The sequence below is a fragment of the Symsagittifera roscoffensis genome, chromosome 1 (assembly GCF_963678635.1).
Source record: "Symsagittifera roscoffensis chromosome 1, txSymRosc1.1, whole genome shotgun sequence".
Classification (NCBI taxonomy): domain Eukaryota; kingdom Metazoa; phylum Xenacoelomorpha; order Acoela; family Convolutidae; genus Symsagittifera; species Symsagittifera roscoffensis.
Genome location: NC_087062.1, coordinates 75,841,143 through 75,861,190, shown reverse-complemented (window position 1 = coordinate 75,861,190; position 20,048 = coordinate 75,841,143). Strand labels below are relative to the sequence as shown.

General features: G+C 48.0%; 1 protein-coding gene across 1 annotated transcript in view; it reads right to left on the bottom strand.

Moving 5' to 3' along the window:
* Positions 1 to 19,818, bottom strand: part of LOC134848912 (threonine--tRNA ligase 1, cytoplasmic-like) — a 119,434-nt gene extending 99,616 nt beyond the window's left edge. Inside the window, exon 1 of the mRNA XM_063866468.1 lies at positions 19,809 to 19,818. The gene's annotated coding sequence lies outside the window, so the exon portion shown is untranslated. The remainder of the gene's footprint in view (positions 1 to 19,808) is intronic.
* Between the last annotated feature and the right edge of the window lie 230 nt (positions 19,819 to 20,048).

Below are 20,048 nucleotides of genomic sequence, written 5' to 3'. Positions count from 1 at the left end.
ATTCAACAATACATCGAAGATTTTGTCCGCAGTGTCGCGCTCCTCTTCCTTTTTTGCAACTACGCATTTCAACGCCGTGCCTTCTAAGTTGCTGAGTATCGCTGTGCAGGCTTGTCTCTCGTCGTTCAAGTTGTCTTGTTCCAAATGTAATCTCATGACTTCTACCCAAGTATCAATGCATCCGTCTGAATCATCTTTGAGTTCTTTCGGCTTCTTGAAAGTTTTCCTGGATTTGCCACCTCCTCTGTCGCTCGAGTCAGTGTTCCTCGTGGCGAAGGTCTCCAGTGTCCTGTTCATCATCTCCCAGGTGCTCGCCCATGTCATGGCGTCCGGTCCCACGTTATTGTAGGTCGTGGAATCACCTGGACCACTCGTCGTATTTGCGGTTCCACTTTTCATAATTTTCTTGCCCCCCCCCCCCCCCGGTGCTGTGCTCGCCGCACCCCGGGGTAGTGGTAACGGTGTTGAATCCCATTTGTTCCGTTTTGGTTCCACAAAATCAACTCTGTTACCTTGCGTATGATCCGTTACCAGCCTGTCTCGTGATGTACAGTTTCTCAAGATGGCATCTAGTTTTGCCTGTATGGCACATGAACTCTCAGCCTGGTCCCTTCTCATTGTGTCCATTTTTGTTTCCAGACTCCCCAACTGGCTCTTCACAGCGTCATACTGTTGCTTCATTTCTTACATGTCTTTTTTGATGTTCTTATCTCGCTCTCCATCAGTGGCCTCTGCCTTGTCTGACATCTGCTGAAGCTTTTCCTCTGTCGCCCTCGCCAGATTGAAATAGTTGTCCAGGTACTCGTGTTTGTTGTATCTTAATTCTTTCTTTATCTTCTCTCTATCCTCCTCGCTGTGCTTTAGTTTCTTGTCGATCTGATCTAGCTTTGCCATCAAATCGCCCAGTTGAAGAGGAGTTGTTGTTTCATGGTCAGGTTTTGCCCTATTGCTGGCTGCTGCCCCCTGTTTAACCTGGTCATCGTCTTAGTTGGCATCTGTTGTTATCGTGGAAACTGTTCCAAATGTTTTGCCTTTCTCGGCTTTCGGTTCTTCCGCCACTACGTCTCTCGACTTCATTCCAACCATCATCGCTATCCTCTCTGTGAATGACGTTCTTTTTGCTTGAGACTCGTCCTTTACTGTTTATGGCGTGTTGCCCGTCATATCCTCCACAGTGTCTATCGGTGACAATTCCATCGACTTTTGATTTTGTTCCTCTACATTCGGCATCGGTGTACACTCCGTTGTCTTCTTATCCACCTCATCAACACTCTGGTTTGGTGTTTCTAGGTCAATTTCAATGGCGGGTTCCGTTTGTTTCCCCTCCGCGCCCTCTTTTTTCTTGTTCTCTTTTGAACTTCTTGTGTTGACCATGCTCACTGAAAAGTTCTTCCTTGTTATTATTGGGCCAACCGTTGTCACTTTTCGTTGCGACGACTTATGTTTTGTCTTTGACTCCGTAGCTTTTTTTTTAGCTATCGGTACCCTGCTCCGTCTCATGATTTTTATTACAAAATTTCAAGGATAAAATTTCTGATAATCAACATAACAACCAAAAAACAACGTTCCAATTCCCTTTTAAGATTTATAAAAACTTTACTATTCGTGATCCCAACAGAATTGGATATATCGTGATTTAACGTTCCGGCTGATCCTATCGCTTTTAATTTAGTTAATTCTACCTCTCTTAAGACCCTTTAGTACCGACACACCACTTTTTTGTACCGTCCCAAGACTCTCCGGTACTGTCCCGACACTTCTATGTACTGTCCGAAGACTTGCTGGTGCTGTCCCCAGACTGCCCTGTCCCAAGACTGCTTGTCCCAAGACTGCCTGTCCCACGACTGCCTGTCCCAAGACTACTGTCTGTCCCAAGACTGCCTGTCCCAAGACTGCCTGTCCCAAGACTGCCTGTCCCAAGACTGCCTGTCCCAAGACTGCCTGTCCCAAGACTGCCTGTCCCAAGACTGCCTGTCCCAAGACTGCCTGTCCCAAGACTGCCTGTCCCAAGACTGCCTGTCCCAAGACTGCCTGTCCCAAGATTGCCTGTCCCAAGACTGCCTGTCCCAAGACTGCCTGTCCCAAGACTGCTTTGTACCACTGTACCTTGTACCACCACTTGAGCTCTAGTAAAAATTTTCCCAAAAAACCCAACCTTACTGACCAAAAGTTAGAATTACCAACCCCCTTGTTTTTATTTCTTTTGAATATTTTGATGCAAGTTGAAATCCAACTTGTTCGAGGTGTCTTGTGATCACCTGTTTATCCAAAACCGATTAAAACCTTTTTACCAAAAGCGTCAAAATCTGAACAGAGAAAAAAATATAATGATAAAAGCAAAGAAATAAACCCACCTAAAATTCAAAGGTGACTTGTGTCAACCCTTTATCTGAACAACAACCAAAAAAAAAGTCTGGTACCTGATTGCCACGCGTTCTCCTCCCCCTTGCTAGCGATCTTATGGGGTATCACAAAAACTGTCTATGTCTGTTCCTCCCTCCCGATCCAACCAGGGTACCTACCTTAATTCGATGTTAAATTTGGATATCCGCTTCTTATAATCAACGCATGTAAGAATCTAATGTAACTAGATTGACGATGCCGATCAATTAGTTACTCTAATATGTCCACCCTTTTTACACTTCAAAACCACCACCCTCTAATCTAACCAGCCCCCTTCTAACATCCCCCCTCTTTAGTCCCCCTCTTAAGCCGAAAATTACCTTAAGCGCCGGGTGCTAAACCTTTCGAGAGAAAACCGTAGAACCTGTTTCCAGGCCTGCTTGACTAAAAACGTTCCTCAAAACAGTAGGGTTCCGCTTATCCACTTTTAGACTTATCTCCTATAATGTAATGCGGATTTTAACGATATCCGTTTGGCCAACTTGAGAACACCCCCGTCCTCTCTTGTTGCTCTGATTCCATGCTGTTTGTTTCCTTGACTTGTCCTGCACCTGATCACCAGCACCACTTTCCCACTTGGCTGGTCACCTGTTCCAGTCAAGTCTCCTAATGATCCAGCTAAGTCCCTGTGAACCACTTTCCCACTCGACTGGTCACCTGTTCCAGTCAAGTCTCCTAATGGTCCAGCTAAGTCCCTGTGAACCACTTTCCCACTCGACCGGTCACCTGTTCCAGTCGCGTCTCCTAATGGTCTAGCTAAGTTGCAAGCTATCTGAAAACCCTTCACAACGCCCCACACTCGGGCACATTTTCAGATTGCTGAAATGATTGAAACGATGGGTCTTATAAAAAACAGTATGGGTATACTATTTGATTAATATAAAATTTTGATCCAACTAATTAGGTGTCAAAGTCACTGTCATTTTTTGTTTTATAGTTTTTTTTTCCTTTTTCTGTTCTTTTTCGGTTTTTGTTTCGCTTTTTGTCTTTTGCTTGTTTTTGTGTCCCCCTAGTTACCCCCCCCCCTTACTCGTTCAGCTAAGCCTCGTTCGGAGAGCGTACCAGGAAGTTTTCTCGAGTTTTCTTAAAAAGCTATCAAGGTACAACCGGAAGGTTTACACGTTCCCGCTGAACCGTACCACCGGTACTCTAGAATGGGCATATGGCCCGGAGCTGCGTCAAGTGGGTTCGCCTCCGTAGTCATGATGTCTTAAAAACACCCAGGAGCGCCAAAAAAACATTATGTAACAGTCGCCTACTTCGGTCACACATGAGGTTCAAAAAAAATAGGCCCTATAACTATTGGCTCAATAGTCAGGGGCACTATCTCTTGTGTTTTTGTAACTCAAATCAGTCGGAGCCACTTCTGTTCGCTCGCGACATGTGACTAAAAACCCGTTACAGCTTATAGGCCCATAAGAAAATACCCCCCACTCAAAAAAATAAGAACGTCCCCATACTTAGGTCTCAAAATACCCAAAATACACGAACGCCGTTGAAAACAGAGTCGGAACAATCCGCACAGTTATCTTTTATTAGACAGTGGAACTTTGATCCGTTTCAGATTGTAACATTCGTCTACTGCAGTCACACATGAGGCTTAAGAAAAATAGGCCCTATAACCATTGGCTCAAGAGTCAGGGACACTATCTCTTGTGTTTTTGTACCTCAAATCAGTCGGAGCCAATTCGGTTCGCTTGTGACATGAGACTACGACCCGTTACAGCTTAAAGGCTACTACTAAAATATCCCCCCACTCTAGAATTAGAAACGTCCCCATACTTAGGTCTCTAGATACCCAAAATACATGAACGCCGTTAAAAACCGGGTTGTAACAATCCGTTAAGTTACTTTTTATCAGACAGTGGAACTTCGATCCATTTCAGATGGATCAACCTAAAACTCGCCTTACCTCAACATAACAATTATAAAACACACTCTAGAAATTTAAATTAGTACTCACATTGTAGCACGCTCAAGAACCAGGAAGTAAATAAGTCGGTGAGCAACTCAAGAATCAATAAAGTAACTAAAATGAGTTTAATGTTAGTCAGTTTTAATAACAAGAACAAGTTTTCACTCTAGACTGTAAGTTCTCGTGAACCATTGGGACACTCTAGCTGTCCACCTTTCCACCGAAGGTTCACTCTAGTCCAGTTTAGAATAATACTCCAATCACAACAATCCAGTTCGTGGGAATGCGCTCGTCTCTGTTTTAGATGGGACAGCTCTACTCTCGATTATTATTGCTACTGAAATTGCGAATAGCAATTTCCCACTGATTTTTCTAGCAACTTTCCCGCGATTGTCACTCGATCGTTCTGACTTCTCTTTTCTGATTTTCAGTTATCGCGAGAAAATCGTGCATGACAGGTTCCATTCGAAATTTTGAAAAATTAAATTTCACTCCAAAATTAAGTGCTTTTTGCTTCTCTCAAGGTCAAACTCCCAAATATGACCGTCTGGCACATACTCCCCGGACTCGAGATCGATGTCCTCATCGCGTGCTGTCTTCTGCCAGTGAGTCCCAGAAAACCGAGTGTTACTCAAGATACAGTGCCAGTGGTCATTTACAGAAGTTTGCAGCAGACTTAAGCTTATCTACACCCCAAAATTCACAGCCATGTAAAATTTTCACACTATCGCTAAACAGCAATCAAAATCTGCACACACCTGCACCCTTGAATTCTCGCTTTTCAAGCCAATTTAAAATTTCTTTTGTCCCATTCAATTAGGAAATTGTCATGCAGCATTTTCGTTTATATATTAGATATAGCATATTAATAACAATATCTTGTTTTGTTAAAATTTCTTTTTCGTGAACCCAGGTTTCACCCGGATCCACGCTCAAGCCCCCTTTCCCTCTCAAGACTCAAGATCCATTCGAGCCACCTGCTCATCTCGCACTCTTCGCCTTGGAGGTACTGCACCCTGAAGTACTAGATACGGCAAACTGTCTCAACAGTTCCTCTTCATCATCGGAGCTAATCACAATCTCCTCCCAAGCCTTCAGCTGCTCGTAGGATCGCATCCATTCTCTTTGCTCTTGCAACCTCTTTGCTTGGTTGGGTAGTGCCTTCACCCTAGATTCCCGGTTCAAACAAAAGGAGTTGTGCAGGCTCAAGCTCACGTTCTTCGCCAGGTCCTCCTCTAGTATCGATTCCCTCGCCTTGGTATTGTCTCTAGACATTTTACCCACTCGCTTCCATCCTGTCGTGATTGCATTACGATGGGTTAACAGGGGTCTCTTGAAAGCTTCCGGCCCAATCTCGGCCTGGAACTGTCGATACTCCTTTTGATGTTTTCTCATGTGATCTTTCGTTGTCATGTACAACCAGGACGTCAGCGTCGCCCGAAACCATGGGAAGTACCTCAAACGGCTCCAGACATGTCTGACTTCCGTTGGTATGGCGAATACCTTGCACGCAGTCTCAAACAACTCGAGTCTCCTACTGTAGTCTATCGCGTATATTGACTCAGCCGTTGGCGTCCCCGCTTCCCGATACTTCGTTATATTCTCTTCTATCCATCTCAGAGCCAACATCGTACTCACTACCAAGATCGTCACCTTCTGTCGGTGATCCGGTAGTCCGATCGACCGGATTTCTTCCATATCCCATACCAGGCAAAGGTTCTTGTGATCTGGATACCACACCGTTTGCGCCAAACAGTGGCATGGGCATTCTCCATGGGTGATCTCAATGCTCCTGAGGTTACGCTCCCCCGAGGCTTCCAAGAGAGGCTCAAGCTCCATCATTTTCTCATGTATCGTGTCGTTATCTTCCAGGTTTGGAGCACTTCCCACAGGTTTTCCGATCACGTTTGGTCTCTCGTGATCGCTTGTGTTCTCTCTCTCCAACTTCAAAAGTTCTTCTCCCCAGATTTCACTCAAGTCATCTCTCAATTCTTTTGGTACTGTCCCTCTGATTTTTCTCAACAACTTGTGCGAGTGATGCGATATCCGAGCCAACCTCACGCACTTGGGCACTGAGAAGGCCTTGTCCACCAGTACTCTCTGGCTGGATGCTTCCACCATCACCATGTGCAGTGGGTAGTGACTTCCACACAAGTTGGCCATCATTGACCCTATCAGCGATTTCGCGTTCAATGGCAAGCCAGAAGCTTCGCTCATGGGAAATCCCATTTCCGCCTCGAGACCAACCTTCCAGCTCCGGATGTGTTTTTGAGTCACCTGCAACACCCCGGGCCATGATTCTACGCTCAACGCCGTCACTAAATGATGTTCAGATTCTAGTCTTTCCAGTGACTGCAGACTACACATTCTCGAGAAGAATCCGAGAGCTGTCGCTATATTCACCGTGGTTCTCGCGTAACACTCCGCTACTATTTGCACTTCACTTTTCTCCCTTTCTGTTATGTCTTCGAACCAAGTGACCAGGTCTTCTTTTTGAAATGACAGTATTCTAACGCATGACCGTCCATCGCAGGTGTGCTCTCCGTTTCCACACGTCGAATCCAGACAGCTACCCGGCTCCAATTTCTTTGCTGACCCGGGATTACTCGTCTTTTCGCCTGACTCTTGCATCTGAGGTGAAATTAGCTTATGCAGCACACTCAACTTTGCCAGATCTTCATCTTCCGTTGTTGCTAACCTCACTCGCTCGGTGGTTTCCTCGATCAGACTCGCGTGGGGATGTGGACACCAGGAGGGTCTTAATAGCTTCCATACCACTCCCAAGTTCGTGGTTAATAAGCCATTTCCATCGCCCATGTTCACTTCAACTCTCTTGTTTGAACGCGGTATGCTCACCACCTCTGGTGTTTTCTCAAGAATCAGACCCAGGCTCGGCCCCTCTTTTTCCACCGCGTCTATTCCCATTATTCTTTCTGTCCAAAACTTCAGTAGCTCCGCTACCTCATGGTTCCTGTGGGCGCCTCCAGCTTCCGAGTCTAAGAAGGGGTTGTAGGCCATTCCCATCACTCCAGACACATATTGGTATTCCCCCTTCTCGCTGAGCCTCGAGTACTGCTTTGACGAGGCCAGGTTACGGTGAACATCATGTTCTTCTTCGAACTTCTTATTATAAAACCTCCGTACCTCGTCTAGCTTCCTATGGTTCTCTAGGGATAGTCTGGAACCCTCTTCCTTTTCTATTCCTGTGCTCTGATACACGTTCAAGATGACCGTTGAGACTCTTTTTTCCATGGTTTTGCTTACGCTTGCTCTCTGTTGGCATGCTAGGATGGTGCTATCAGACATCATCGACATTATCCATCTCAAGAAACACGTGGCATCCTTTCTTCTAGCCAGGCTCAAGCCTGAATTATCCCTGGCTACGTGTTGCATCAGTGCCTGATACACATCTAGCTTCTTGCTTCCCAACTTCAGCCTGTCATACGAGGTCAGCGTTTCCAACTCTATCCCCACCAGACTCCAAGTGAACATTAATTGTCCTGCAGTTCTAACGAAGGGATTCGCCATTAATGGTGGTGCTGATGAGGGTGTCCTCATTGATTCTTCAAAATGATCCTTCAACAAACTCTGCCAGGACCTCTTCAGATGATTTGCCATTTCTATTCTACTAACCTCGGCCTTTTGCTGGGTGGCCCAATTGCGTCGCTTGCGAGCTACTCCACTGTCCAACTTCTTCCAGCAGTCCTCCATTTCTTTCAATGTTTCAAGGGCCACCCACCACGTCCGGGAGGTGTTCCTCGTCTTGTTCCTCTCCAATGGATCACTTGTCACTCGCTTGCCCGTGGCCTGGTGTGCCTTCGAGATCCATTCTTTGCCGACATCTACTTCCCATGTCTGTCCGTTCGTTGAACCTCTCTTCACGTTTATCTTCTGAGGCTTGAAGTCTTCCTCCGATGTCGAACTGGTGGAAACCTCTATTTCCCTCTCTACTTCAAGTGGTCTTCTGAGCTCCGAGCTGCTCTTGTATGCCGCCGTCTTGCATCGAGCCAAAATCATGGGCGCCGTCTCTCTCAAGTTTCCTTCCGAAACAGCATCCACTGAAGGACTACCCAATCCTTCCACTTCTCTCTTCCTCTTGCGAGTCTTCACATCTCTACTTGAGGGTGTTGTGGCTACCATCACTGATTCGACCTCTCCATCCACCCCTTCCAACTCTTGCCTCCCCCCTGCTCGAGCCTTAAGGATATTAGTACTTTTAATCATATTACTAGTCCCAACCTTATCCCTTTTTATATCATCAACCATTTTATCTACAGTTTTTTGTCTCCGAGTAGAGCTGTCCTCACATTTTTCTTCTCTAGTCTTCGATCGTGAATTCCTCAGCTCTACCAGCTTGCTCAGTAGCTCTTTTCTCGCCTTCTCATCCAGGCCCGTTCCTATCAGAAGCGGTTCTCCAAATCTTACGACTGTGTCCCACAGTTCCTCCTTGAATTTGTCCAGCGTCGTCTCGCTGCCCACTTCTTGATTGAATTCTTCCAAGAACTCCTGCCAAGCATCGTCCTTCAGGGATCCCAGGAATATGTCCCTGTTCCCTTCGAAAGTGTTCTTTTCCCTTTCCTCCGAGCTCAAGAGTATCATCCCCATATTGAAGGTCTCACTTGCCAATGGCAATTCCAGATTCTTCCGGGGGGACGGATTCAGGGGTGGGGTGGCAGTATCTGCCCAATTCTCCTCGCTCAAGTCTTTCAACAGCTCTTGAGTGGTGAGCTCCTCCCCTGATGGCCCTGGTTCAGGCGTATTCCCCACTTCCATGTCTTCACCGGCTTCACTGAGAGTTTCATCCATACTCTCTTCTTCTGACTCATGTCTCCTTCTCTCGAGAATTTTCTTAAATCGGTCCTCGACGGGTCCACTCCTCTTGTCTCCAGGCGTGTCCACTGACAGTGGTGATGGTGTCGTAGGATCCAGCTTTTTGTATTCCGTCAGTGCTACATGCAGTTGACCTGCTGCATCTAGTTCTGTTCCCTCCTGTCTGATTTCCACCTGTTCCAAGCCATAGGGTGCCTTATATTTTCTCGTGGCAAATTTCATGTCGTCCACCAATGCGACGTGCCCCTCCATCACGATCATCCTGCCATCATCCCATATGGGTAGCATGTTCTCAAGTCCCTCCTTCTCTAGAGTTCTCAAGACCTTCCGCACCTCATATCCGGGGGGCTGCGAACCTCTACTCTTTTTCGCTTGCGTCGTCCACGAATTTACCTTCGTCTCGCTGGTATGGAAGTAGACCGCCGCCGTGTAGCCGATGAACAGGGGGTCCCAGCCATCCGTGAAATGCTTCTGTATTTCCTCCGTCGTCATCTTCGCCATTATGGAGGGAACTACCAAGGGACTGTTCATTCCCAAGGTCATCCTCCTGACTATCGGGAACTCAGGCATGGTGGCTGGGAGGATTTCTTTCTCCATTATGGCCTCCAGCTCCCTCTTAACTAGTGCAAAGCACTCCTTCCAGGCGGGGATCCTCAAGACTTCTCTTCCGTCGGCCGTCAATGGGTTCAAGTTCCAAAACTTGGGATACATTTCAATGGGGCCCTCTCGCTTGCCTCCCATTCTACATTGCATTTGTCCCCTGAAGTTGCACACTATCAGCTCGGCATCTTTCACTTTTCCAAAGAGTACCGTGTTGCTCATACGCGCTCTGAGCACCTCTTGTTGACACCAATTTAGCGCCGTCCCATCCAGTATACTGATGAGACTCAAGTGCGTCACCGAGTGACGATACGTTGTCACCAGGGGATCTGGGAACGCGTACGTCACTGCTGGACCATAAATGCAGGTCACCACCTCCTCTAGACCCCGGATTATCCCCATTGGGTCCGACCTCATTGCCAGGCATAGGTCCGTCAACAGAGGCATCCCTCTGTTCGCCTTCTTCTCCCGTCATGTGCCGTCATCCCCTTCTTCTCCCGTCATCTTCACCCGTCATGTGCCGATTTTGCATCATGAGGTATTGTACTAGCAACGTCTTCAACCCTGCGGCACACTTGTAGGAGCTGGTTTCAATGCTCGTGTGGACTCTCCCCATAGACAGAGGCTCTCCATATTCCATTAATCGATGAAACGACACCAATTCCCCATGGGTCAAGAGTACTAGTGCCAGGTACCCATCAACTCGAAGTGTCTCCACTCCTCGACTAAACATGTATGCTGGGCCCATGTTGAACAAGTATCTGGGGTAGACCAAATACAGGGCCAAGAGCAGGCTGATGGGCATGCCCAGTATCTCCTGCACGAAGGCTCCAAAGATGGTCGCCGTGGTACCGAATATTCCTGCCAAGAATTCCTTCTCCCAGCAAGGACTCAAGAACTTGAGAATCTCGTAATCCCTCCTAGTCTTCAATTCGCCTTTGGCGTGCTCTCTCCAGAACCCTCCAATCGTCACTTCATTGGCGGCCGAGACAAATCTAGCCACCGTCATGTCTCTTGTTTCGGCCAGCTCCAGTTGTTTCTCCAGAAAACTCCAGACTTGTTTCACGAGGGGTGGTGCTTCCTCCCTCGTCTTGTTCGTGGCGTTCTCCAGCCTTGGTGTCAAAAATGGCCACCAGCCATTCTCTTGAGTCAAGCGATATTTCATCGATTCCAATTGCTTTTCCGTCTCGGCCACATTTCTTCTCTCGTTACTGGGACCTCTAGACTTGCTGGTGGAGTTTGTGATCTTCACATCCATACTCCGAAACCACAAGCTGGCCGTTAATTTGCTTATTGCCGGGTGATCGTCCCCGATGACTGGGCTGAACTTGAGTTGCCTGGCAAAGTTCGATATCTCTAGCAAGAGCACCTCGTCTAATACGATCAGGATGTCGGCTAGTCCATAAAAGCCCCTCAGTGCATGAGATATGTCCGCCCATGCCGCCGCCAATTCTGACTTGCGAAGCTTCAGGTTCGATGGCTCCAACTCCCGATTGGGGGCTGCCATTAGAATCCGCCATTCATTCCCTTCTGCTATCAGGATCAAGACCGCGTACACGAACTGTAGGGCGGGTGGCATACTCGCGTATCCAGGGGATGTGGTAAACACCACCTTCGTCTTGGACCCAAATCTCGAGACAACACTCTCTTGCACTTCATTCATCGCCGCAAACAATGCCTGAATGGCTTCCCATATCTTCCTCGATGTCGGAATTTCATCGCCCTTTAGTTGCTCAAGAAGTCCCATCGCGTGCAGGTGATCATTCATTCCTGCAAACAATAGCAGCTCAGGTTCACAGGGCATCTCCGACTTTATTGCCACCACCAGAGTTAACATCTGATTTAATTCAGCTCCTGGCAAAGAGTATATCAGAGTCTCCGGCCAGAACAACTTGGGAGACGTTCCTTCGAAGTCTGATCCCGCCACAATGACTACTCTCGCAGCAGCTGGATCTGCTCTATCATAAACTGCCAGGGTCTTGGCCAGCTGGGTACTCCCACAGGGCTTCCCGTACCTGGGATCTTCCGCCAATTTCGAGCCTTCGTAAGCGGCATCTGGCAATCCCGTTCCCCCCGGATTGAGCAGCTTGTCTACCACCTTCAACTGTGCCGGGGTCGCCAACCTGATCCTGGCGATGCTCGTTCGGTGTTTGGGAGGTTCTGCTATGGGTCCAGGACTCCCCAACAGCTTGAGAGGTCTGTAATTGATGGGTCCCATGATCGCTTTTGTGGGAATTCCAGTCAGATCCGCGGTCTCCATCAATTTCGTTCTCGAGAAGTGCGCCTCATGAGCTTTCAACCAGTCCACGCAGTGATGCCTGTTTAAATCCTCGTGCGACACTCGTTCAATCCCCAGGGTCTCCGCCAATTCTCGCCTGCATTCCAAACCCTCCAGGTCCAGCCCTTTCACCTTCTCAGGATATCTCAAGCGAGCGGTCTCCATAGACCTCTTTTCCCGTTTGCTCTCTGCCACTACCACTGAGGATATCGCCGAGCCTGGAGGTGTTGATGACGTCACCTCCTCAGACTCCATCGGCGTGGCACTCTGCAATCTGGTCTGGCTGCTCCTTGAACTGTCTCTAGTGTCAACTCTCGGTCCCAAGCGACCAGACAAGGCCCTTGAGGCAAGGAATGGTGGGTTCGGAGGTGGTCCCAATGTGAATTGGGCTGTCTCTAGCAGATCCGCCTCTAGCGCGTTTATGTGTTCTTGGAAGACGTCGTTTAGCCACTCTGCTCCCCTTGGTCTATCGTAATGGATTCCATCATTGGAGGTGTCTTCAGGGAATCCCTCTTTCTCCATGCGCTCTGCCACGTCCAACAGTCTGACAGGGAGCACACTCTTCCGGTGGATGTCTCGTATCACCTTGTTTAGGTTCCGCACCTTCTCGTTCATCTCCAAGGCGTGCTGATCAAATATCATGTTGTAGGGGACAGTACATACCGTCAACAGGATGGGGTCCATCTGAATCCTCAGTTCCTCAAGAAGGCAGCTCACCGTATCGTGCAGCCTTGTTATTTTCCTCGCTTCTCCCCTTGATACATCGTTGGTCCCGACCATCAGGGTCACCGTGTATACTTTGGTCATCCCCAGCATGTCAAGCGTTGCCAACATCTGTGGCGTGGCAGCTCCAGCGAAACTCAAGATTCCTGTCTGCCAGTGCGATCGGATCCGGGTCAACACCCGCACCAGGCTGTCCCCTACGATTAGGTGAACCGCACCTTCTGGTACCCGGGGTGGCGCCAAGTACTGCACCCAGGCCGCATCATGAAAGCAGTCTCTCCTAGCTTTCTGCTCCGCACTCCAGTCCAGCCGATTGTGCCTGTGGTACCTCCCCTCTGTATTCTTCTTATAACTCGAGATCACGACACTCCTAACCGGCTGTTCCCTCCACGTCGGGGGAAGCTCCGGTCTTGCCGAACTCTCACGACTCTTTTGTCGCAATCTCTCGCCCAGTTCTTTCAGACGCGATGAGCCGCCGCTCACCTGACTGTCACTCGAGGTCGAGGTTGGGGTATATCCCGGCAGCTCCACATCCATCAGTGGGCGTATGGGTTGCGTCTCTAGGCTACGCAAGGAAGACGTTGCGTCATTCGGTATCCAGACTTCCAACCCTTCACTCATGTGTTCTCGGGCCTCGCGGTCAAGGTTGAACCGTGTTCTTGCTCTGGGGGCTTCATCCACCTCCATACGTGACTCTGGCCTCGAGCTGGTGACCACTCGCTCCTTCGGCCTGGCTCCCTTCTGTGCATCAAGCTCGCGTTGTCGTTGTTCTATTCTGTCCAACTCCGACCTCAGTTGATCACGATTTGCGGCGTTCTCCCGCACCCTTAGCTCCTGTTGATGTTCAGCTTTTTGCATCTCAAGCAACCTCAGAGCCTGGTCTCGCTCGTTGACCGCCTGGTCCCTTTCCAGCTGAACCTTCTCCCGATCCAGCTTTGCCTGATCCCGATCGAGGTTCGCCTTATTCCTTTCCTTCTGCGTCTTCTCGAGCTCTTTCTTTAGAACACCTAGATCCGGATATGCCTCGGTTGTCTGTTGCGTTCGTGACATCGATGGCACCCTACTCGAGCTCTGGCTTGTGGATCTTACTGTTGGCCTAGTCGATAGTGGGAATTCCCCTGCGCCATATTCGGTATTGTTATTCAGGCCAGTATTCCTTGCCAAGTCAAAACCCCTTACTCCTCCATCCACATTCCAAGACAACCATCTGGTCTGTTCTTGGTTCGATATTCCCTCGGTGGTGTAGCCGATCATCAAGACAGCCTCCGTCGCAGACTCCCTGCATTCACCCTGGTCTTCCAACTGGAGGATGGCATTCAGCATTATCGCCATTCTCTCGTCTATTTGGGTATAATCCAGGTCCCTCAGGCGTCTGTACAGCTCATCAAGAGTAGGCTTCTTCAGGGCCGCGGGCATGGATTTCCAGAATCTGTCTGCCATTCTCTGTGACTTCGGGATGTATACAGGTATGTGTTAACCAGCTCAAGAATTACCTTACCGGCTCAAGAATTACCTTACCGACTCAAGTATTAACCAACTCAAGAATTTTCTCGAAATGTTCCCTTGCAAATACTTGCTGTAAGTGCCGATTATTGCGAGTTCGATCAAGGTTTCTCTCTCTGTTTCTCGCTTGAGTATAGTTGGACTTTCAACTTTGTTTTTCAAACTTGATCTGAAAACAGAAAGCATATTGAAACCTGACATGTCATGTTCCTAACCTAGGGACCCCCCTTTTACCAGTATGGTTAAAATCTTATCATTCTCATATCACTTAAAACAATTCAATTGGAATTTCCTTAAAAGCATGCAGATTCATTTTATGTTTTAGCACCGTTAACTCTTTTTTAAAATTCAATTGTCATGCCAATCATATCTTAAGATCCCTTTACCTGCGCCGCACCCCAGTACCTAACTCAAGACTCCTCCCTCACACCCGACTCGATACCCCCATGTACCCGACTCAGGCGATGCTCAAGTAGTACTTCTTATGAAGATACACCATTATCTCAGTTTCTGCAAAGACCACATGTAGGATACCGTACAATTCCCTCGGGCTCAGTTTGCCCCTGTTTGGGTCATACATCGGCATTGAGACCTCTGTTATCCCTCTTTCAATCATGAAGTCTCGTAATATTGTTAGTGCCAATATCACGTGTTCGGGATCGATTGTGTTCCTGTCATTGACCCTCGTTACTAGGAAGCACAGATATTTGCCCGGGACTTGTGCCACTGACGGTGGAAGCGCTGCCATCCCTCCCAGTCCTGGTCTCTGTCTGAACAGAAACTCTACATTCTGGTACTCTCTTTTGAAGTCAGCTTCCAATCTTGATTTGAAACTCATGTCCGCCGTGATGCAGATCGCGCTGGTCCTGTTTGACAGGATGAAGTCGCTATCCGTTATCATGATGTTCTCCGAGTATTCATTGGGTATTTCGAATTTCGTTTTGAAATTCCGACCTATAGTAGGCTCTGGCTCTTCTTCCTCCAGTCCCAATTCGCTCGTTTCTCTCACTTCCTTGAGCTTCTTTATCATCAAATTTTTGGTGTGGGTAAGTCCTACCCCCACTCCCCGGACAAAAATATTTATCGACGTCCCCGTCGATGTTGTCGGGTCTGAATTGTCCTGAGGAATGTCCAGTGGCCTGTCTGTTGCCGTCCATCCGAAAAGAGGGTCCTCTGTCTTCATGTAATTTGCTGCTGATACATCGACTTGCTGAATGCTTTGTCCTTCGCGGCTCTCGTCTTTGACATCACGCATCCACTCTAGAATCCTCAAGTTCGTGTTCTCCCTCCTCTCTATCTCACTCTGTTCGAGATCCGTTTCTACTTCTGGCGTCGAGTAATCATCCTGCGGATAATGACCACCATCATCAATGACCTGCCATTCCTCTCCGGCTTCCAGTTCGCCTGCCTTCAGTAATTCCTCGCCCAAATTGTCTGGCTGTATCCTATCGATCAAGAAGTCATCCCCGTACCTGTTGTACCTCATGCCGGTGAGTTTACGATTTCCAGCCCTGGTTTCCGGTGGTGTTGGTCGATCCGGCTCCATCCACTTCGGCACCTCGTCTTGCTCCGGGTCGTTCCAGTCTTCTTCTACAAATGATCCTGCATCAGACCCCACTCCTATCTTTTCATTGTCGTCCAAACTCAAGTTCTCATTACCATCATTTTTCTCTCGAGTACCTTTCTCATTCACTTCACACGCTGGCTCTACCACCAGGTACTCAAGACCCTCCATGTCCTTCGGTATGCACCAATCCTCTGGGGACGGGACGTGAGGCTTCAGATTTTCATAATGTGCCGCTCGCCCAGTACTCAAGCGATAGAACCGTCCTTGTTGATGAACCTCCGTTATCATGAATGGTCCCCTCCACTTCTTGAGTAGTTTCTTTGTTCCCTTGGGCGGTATTACATTTTGGAAGACCCACACGTATTGGCCCACTTCATATGGCTTTGCTCTTAATATTTTTTCGTCGTATTTCCTGCGTTGCCTCATTTGCGCTTGCGCCGTGTTCCTCCTGCATAGCTCGTTCAACTCCTGTTGTCTTTTGATCGCTTCTTTCACGTATGCCTGAGGCGACGTCCTTTTCCCCTCGTATTCCGGGTAAAAGAATGTCAGAGGCATTGCTCTCTCCCTGCCCGTCAACATCATGAAAAGACTGATGCCCGTAGTTGAGTGCTGTGTACTGTTGTAGGCTCCTACTACCTGTGGCAGGTATTTGTCCCAGTCCGTCATGTATCTTGAGCAGTACACCCTTAACATGTTGACCAGTGTCCTGTTTTGTCTCTCTACCAACCCATTGGTCTGCGGATGATAGGTCGTCGAGTGTGCTTGAGCAATGTGCGATCTCTTCATCAATTCTTTTGTCAAGTCCCCCACAAAAGCTTTGCCGTTGTCCGACTGGAAAGTAATTGGACAACCATACCGCGATATCCAATGCGTTATCAGATGATCACATGTCTCTTCGGCCGAGGCTGTCTGGCACGGAACCGCTTCCGCCAACTTTGTGAAGTGATCTATTATAACCAGCATCTGGTTGTATCCCGACTCTGTCATGCAGATTTTTTGATGGTCTAACTGCACCACTTCATTGAACTCCAAGCTCTCAACGGACTTGAGGGGAAACTTCATCTTCCTTGGCTCTTTTACCTGGAGACATGCCAGGCAGGCATTCACCCATCTCTCGCAAGCTTTTCTCATTCCTGGCCAATCAAATCTGTGAAGTATCCTTTGTTGTACTTTGTCTATCCCCTGGTGACCCATCTGGTCGTGTGATCTGAAAAGCACCTCTGTCTGGTACAATTGTGGTAGTATGATGAGGTTGTGTTTGTGTAATATCTTTTCCTCATCTCTCCTCTTGCACGCTACCACTCCATCAGCTGTGTGATAAAGTAAGTCTTTCTTTTCTTTGTAGAACTGGCTCAAGATCTTGTAGCTGTCTTCCTCAAGTTCCCCCTTCTCCTTGACCCCCGACTGGATCCATTTGGAGAGGTTATTTGTCATTTTGTCATTCTTCTGGGCTCTTATTAGGTCTGACAGCCTATATCTTGCCTTGACATGCTCCTTTAGCGCCATGATCTGTCCATTCATCTCACCAGGGTTGTGGATGTCATCACTCAGTTTCACGCATATCATCCTTTTCACGATTTTCATATCATCTTCTGGCACCAGATTCGTTCTGATGTTTGAGTTGCATGATAGTTCCCTGAATGGTTTCCTTGCGACCGCAATTTTCTCAAGTTCCTCACCACCTCGCATCTCCTGTATGTCCATGTTGTATGTTCCTGAAGATGGATCCGTCTGTAACTCCCTGTCGTGGTGCCTTGTCTTCTCTTCCGCCAGTATCATGCACAGACTGTCTTGGTTTTCGCTGCACTCATCCGAGTCTTCATCCCATCCTTCACGCTCCCCGGACAGTTTTCCTTCTCCGGTTCCTTCTTCCGTGAACCTGGAACACTCCCCAGACTCTTGACCTAGTCCCAGGTGTTCAGTATCTTCCTTGAACGTCACTTTCTTTTTCCTAACCTTGGTCTGCTCCAGAATGTCTTCGGGGATTTTGTCAACTAGTGACCGCACGACATCTTTGCTGTCATTGACGCTTCCTCTTGATGAGTCAGTATCGTTCACTGTCTCTTTTCTCCGAAGTATAGTGAATTCCGGTTTCTCTTGACCCTTCTCCTGGATCACGGGCTTATCATCTGATAGTTTCTCGAGCAACCTCATTAAGTCATCATCTATCTGTGCAGTTCCTGCTTCCACCTGGTTGAGATCATAGCCTTTTGCCTTGAGCGTCTCCTTCACGATCTTCGACTTGAGTATAATCTGAATCGGAATCCTCTTGCTCTTCCTCAAGATGGTCTTCTCTGGAGGCTCTTTAGGCAATTCAGGATGATCTTCTATCGGTTTGCCTGACTTGTCCAGCCATCTCGTGAGTGGAAGACTGTCGTACGTTTCCTTGTCCATGAATGAGAAGCCATCTTTGATTTCAGGTCTGTCTGCTTCTCTTTGCTCTTGTCTCTCATAGAACTCCGTCTTCTTACTCAAGCTGTCGGCATTCTGATGTTTATCTCGCGTTCTATGCTCAATTATCATGTTGTATCCGTCCAGGCGAACTATCCACCTCCCAATGTAACTTTGGTCCATTGAGTACGTTTTCAGCCAGCTCAGTGCTCTGTTGTCGACTCGCAACTTGAATGGCTCACTGCCCAGGTATGCCCTGTATTTCTCGACAAAGGTAACCACCGCGAACATCTCAGCTTTCGGTGCTCCGTACTTCATTTCCGTGTCACTCAGGACTTTGCTCCCGTACGCTATTGGTCTCAAGACTGTCTTCCCATTCCATTCTTGTTCTTGGTGGAGGATCCCAGAAATCGCGACTACCGACGCATCCGTGTCCAGCACGTACATCCCTTTCTCAGTCGGCATACCCAGTACTGGTGCCTCACATAGCTCTTTCTTTATCCTCTGGAATGACTCTTCTGCTGCGTTGTTCCACGTGAACTTCTTGCCCTTGTGTCTCATTAATTGTTGCATCGGGTATACCTTGTCTGCATAGCCTTTGATGAACTCTCTATAATAGTTAGCGAAACCCAGGAAGCTCATCAACTGGTGCTCTGTCTTCGGTGATTTCCAGGTCAGGACTGCTTCCACGGCGTCCGTATCAGGTCTGATGCCGTGCTTGTCTACCATCCTGCCCAAGTATTTTATTGAGTCCTTGAGTATCTCGCACTTTGATGGTTTGCATTTTAGCCCCGACCTCTTCATGCATGCAAACACTTCGTCTAGTCTCTCAATGTGGTCTTCCAGTGTTGGCGTCGCTATTACCACGTCATCCACGTAGCACATTACCAGGTTGCCATACTTCTTCGTTACGCCTATCAGCGCGTGTGCCATCAACCGCTGAAACGTGGCTGTGGCATTGCAAAGTCCAAACGGCATCCGTTTCCATTGAAACAGACCCAACTCGCAGGCAAACCCTGTCTTGTCCCTGTCCTGCTTCCTCAGTGGTACTTGCCAAAAGGTCGAGCCTAAATCAAGAGTCGTAAAAAATTTTGCATCACCTAACTTCGAGAGGCTCTCATCAATCCTAGGTATGGGAAAGGCATCCTTCACCGTGACGGAGTTCAGGTATCGAAAGTCACAACAAAACCTCAACTGGTCGCCTTTCTTTTTGGCCATCACTACTCTACACGCCCACGGTGACTTGGATGGTTCTATCATGTCATACTCTAGTAACGTCTCGATCTCTTTTCTACACGCGTCCGATTTGTGTGGGGTCATGCGCCTCGCCCCCTCCCTGTGTGGTACCGCGTTTTCCTCAAGTTCTATTTCATGCTCAACGAAATTACAACACCCGATATCCGCCTTATGCCTCGACAAAACTTCCTCGTTCCGCTCTAGTACGTCCTTGATGGCTTCGAGCTGTTCATCTTTCAGTTTGCCCCTCAAATGTTCAATCTCCGGCAGGACCGGTTTTTCATTTTGCATTTCATCTAGTGTGGGTCGCTCTGGAAAGTTCGAACAGCTCGAAAGACCATCATCCGTTTCTGACTTAAGTGATTTAATAAGACCTGAAGAATCTTTTATTTTCTGCAATCGTCTCAAGATACAAATTTTGTCCCTGTGATTGGGGCAATCAACAACTTCATTTTGTTTTGAGTTCTCAATTGTTTCATATCGAGTTTTAACCGGTAAAGCATATCCCAGTTTCCTCCCTCTCTGTATCGTGATCGGTATATCAAGGGTATTCAACAAGACACTGACGCAGAGGCCGCTCTTCGTTATCGAAAATGATCTTC